Source organism: Oryzias latipes, chromosome 9, assembly GCF_002234675.1.
Source record: "Oryzias latipes chromosome 9, ASM223467v1".
NCBI lineage: Eukaryota > Metazoa > Chordata > Actinopteri > Beloniformes > Adrianichthyidae > Oryzias > Oryzias latipes.
The window spans coordinates 18,144,104-18,147,986 of NC_019867.2; the positions used below are offsets into that span (position 1 = coordinate 18,144,104).

At 46.0% G+C, this 3,883-nt stretch overlaps 1 pseudogene; it reads left to right on the top strand.

Annotated features, from left to right (window-relative positions):
• The first annotated feature begins 1,669 nt into the window (after nucleotides 1–1,669).
• On the top strand, nucleotides 1,670–3,883 carry LOC111947947 (annotated as a pseudogene).

Below are 3,883 nucleotides of genomic sequence, written 5' to 3' on the forward strand. Positions count from 1 at the left end.
CTGCTCTCCTTCGTACTAAGGAGAGCAACTGCCAGGTCGCGAATCGCCACAGGGTGGTGAGTCCCTCTTACCAGCCAGGGCAACAGGTGTGGCTCTCATCTAAGAACATTCCTCTCCAAGCTACGTCCTGTAAGTTGGCTCCCCGCTACATTGGGCCCTTTACCATCGACCGTATCGTCAACCCCAACTGTGTCAGCCTCAAGTTACCTGCTGCCCTCAAGATCCATCCTTCGTTCCATGTGTCCCAAATCAAGCCCTTCCGCCAAAGCTCCCTTTGCCCGCCGTCTGCTTCCCCACCACCCGCCCGGCTCATCGATGGCGCCCCGGCCTTTACTGCTAGCCGAATTCTGGACGTACGGCGCCGGGGTCGCGGTTTTCTATATCTGGTGGATTGGGAGGGCTACGGCCCAGAGGAACGGTCGTGGGTATCTCGCTCCCTCATATTGGACCCCTCTCTCATCAACGACTTCCCCCTGGAGGCTGTCGTGGGTGGGGGGGGGGGGGGGTACTGTCACGGTGCCCCCGGCAAATCACTCCTCCTCATCAGCTCCACCACCTGATGCCTCCAGCTGCGCCTCCTCATCCTCATCAGCCGGCAGACTCTTAAGGAGACCACGGACCTGTAACCGACGCTAGTTCGTTGTACTCCTACGGTGCATCTCCTGGCCTCTCCTTGATTCTAGCCCTTGCCTGTCTCATGCTCTCAACTGATAGCTTTGTCTTTGCATTCACTCCAGGACCTCGCCTTCCTGTGGAACTTACCCGGTTACGGTTCATCTCTCGCCGTCTCACCCTGACGATCTCTGGCTCCATCTCGGATCACGCGGTTGCTGCCAGCAAGACCCTTCAACCACACCTTGGGCTACCTGGAAAGATTCTGGAACTCAACAATATCCTGACTATCTTATGAAACGTCATTATTACTCACCTCACTGCCTGCCGAGTCTCCTTCCGGGTTCCAGTACCTGAGTCGCTACGCCTACTAGCCATGACAGTGACAACGTGTTTTTTTTTTTTTTTAATCATAGACAGAGAAGCCACAAAGGAATGTTTGAAAACAGCAAATTTAGGTTGTGTAGCTTAAGACAAACAGATTAAAGAGAAGGTGGCTCACAAAGCTTTTATTTATTTATTTAAATGCTGTTAAAAAAATAACAGTCTTTAGAGTTCTAGGGGAATCAATAGAGCCTTTTTGTGGTTAACGAATCATGTGACTTCTCTACAGGAAGTAATCTTTACTTCAACTGAAAAAAACTATAACTGACCAATCAAAAACACTTTTTATAAATAAATAACATGACATGACAACAAAATCAGATCATCTAGCTGTTTTGACACGAAACCATCTGTGGAGAAATAGATAATGAAAATGAACAAAAAGATTTAAAAAAAAGTCAAAGTTGGGCTTGTATGTATGAACTGATTTCATGAAATGTCTCCTAAATGTGCTGAGTCAGTGTTTGTAGTCCTCATTTTTGTTTACAGCACATAGTTAAAGCACAAGTTTAGACTAGATGGAGTATCCATAGTTTAAAGTCTGATGAAATGGAATAAAAGACAAAAGGGAATGATCTTCGGACCCCCATCTAAACACTCAGTGGGCGGGGTCAGCTGACAGAAAGCCTGAAGCTGATTGGTCTGGAGATGTGCTTCCTGTGCCAAGCCCACAACAAAGCAGGTATAAAGGGATTTCACATCAGTTAAGGGGCATCACAAGCATCAAAATCTACCAGATTCTTCTTGCTGCACCTGTTCCAGGTAAGCTGAACTTGAATATCTATGGACAGATGTTGGGATGAGCATCAAGAAGAACCTCATCAAGTTAAAATAATTTCCTCTGGAGCTTTGTTCGAATATTTGTAATTCAATGTTTGTGTTCCATCAGTGAGATGAAGACCCAAAAGCCTCTTCACGTGGCCACTCCAGTGAGGCAGAGCCTCGCTCTGACCAAGCTGGCTGGGACCTCTGTGTATATCAAGCTGGAGTCCTCTCAGCCAACAGGATCCTTCAAGATCAGAGGCATTGGTCACTTTTGCAAAACTGTGAGTGGAGCTCCGTTTTTGAAAGATCATGCTGGTTGGGACCTGTGCTGACTGTTTCTCTTGGCTGTCCTTGTAGTGGGCGGAGCGAGGATGTGAGCGATTTGTCTGCTCTTCGGGTAATATGTTGAAAAAATAAAAACAATTAACACGGTTGCTTGGCCGTGCTGGGTTGTGCATATGTGTAACTTCAGAACATGGGCATCAACAGGAGGAAATGCAGGTATGGCAGCTGCTTACTCGGCACGCCAACTTGGGTCCCTGCTACCATAGTAGTTCCAAGTGTCACACCAGACTCAACTGTGGAGAGGCTGAAGGACGAAGGAGCAACGGTTATTATTAGTGGAAAGGTTAATAACTCCTTTTATTAGAAAATTGGTAACATTTACGGTAAACAGAAAAAGATATTACCTTCCCCTCTAATCAAGGAAAAAAATCAAATCTTAAATTTTGATCAATTGAAAACTTTTCTTTTAGGATATGAATGAAAGTATTGACTTTGGAATGCAACTTGTAGCAAACAACCCAGGTTGGATCTTCATCTCCCCCTTTGATGACCCTCTCATCTGGTAAGACCATCTGCTGACATAAATGAGCACAAGTCCTCAGAGAAGCCTAATCAGCTACTATCGGTTGTAACTTCTTTTGTTATCCAGTTTGGATCTATATATAGACTATTGTAGAGGTGAGATGGCAGATAAGTTATCAGCGAGGTAACGGAGGTGACAAAGTGTCAGACATAAATACATGCATTCCCTGCTGTGAAAATGATCCTGGGAAAACTCCTGATGTAGCACGACAACCCTATGGAGTGAATTTGGATTGGTTTTTGCCCAGGGAAGGCCACTCGTCTCTGGTGATGGAATTGGCGGTTGACCTCGAGGAGAAGCCTGGGGCAATCGTCGTGTCAGTGGGAGGCGGAGGTCTGCTGAATGGAGTGGTGGAGGGGCTGCGTCGCGTCAACTGGGCTGATGTCCCCATTGTAGCCGTAGAAACATATGGAGCACACTCCCTCAATGCTGCCATGAAGGCTGGGAAACCTGTGACCTTACCTGCGATTACAAGGTACTGAACACAACCTTAAGAAAACCTGCACTTGTTCACGTGGGGATGACCTCTGCTCTGCTCTGCAGTGTTGCCACCACGCTGGGTATTTTCAGGGTGTCTGCACAGACTATGAAACTGGTGGGCGAGCACACAGTCTTCTCTGAGGTCGTCTCAGACCAAGAGGCTGTGAGAGCCGTAGATCACTTTGTAGGTAAGTAGGTACAGCTTTAGATCAGTAAAAAAACTGAAATGTCACATCTGATCTCTGCAAGTGAACTTTTTTCTGCAGATGATGAGAAGATCCTGGTGGAGCCGGCCTGCGGTGCTGCCCTGTCAGCCGTGTACAGCCACATCATCAGAAAGCTGCAGAGCGAGGGCAAGCTGGCGGAGGAGCTGGGTCCAGTGGTGGTTGTGGTGTGCGGCGGCAACAACATCAGCATGGAAGTGTTGAGCAAGCTGAAGAAAAAACTTGGAATGATGTAACTGGATCTTTCCGACCCTTTTTCCTCTCTCTATTGATGTGCTCCGGAGATTATTCTGAACCCAACTCAGTATATGCACTGACACCGATGAACACTGCTAGAAAAATGTTTTATTTAAAAAATAATGTGGAAAAAGAAGAGTGATGGTAAATTAAGTTGGTATGAATCTGAGAAATGTCAAATTAAACCAGTTGATTTTGTATTTTGTTTTTGATCTTAATCAGCCAGCTTAGTAAAAATGCTATATCAGTGATTTCCAGTTTTCATATTTTCTGCATTTAAAAATATCAATAAATTATAGTTGTCTTCCTTTAA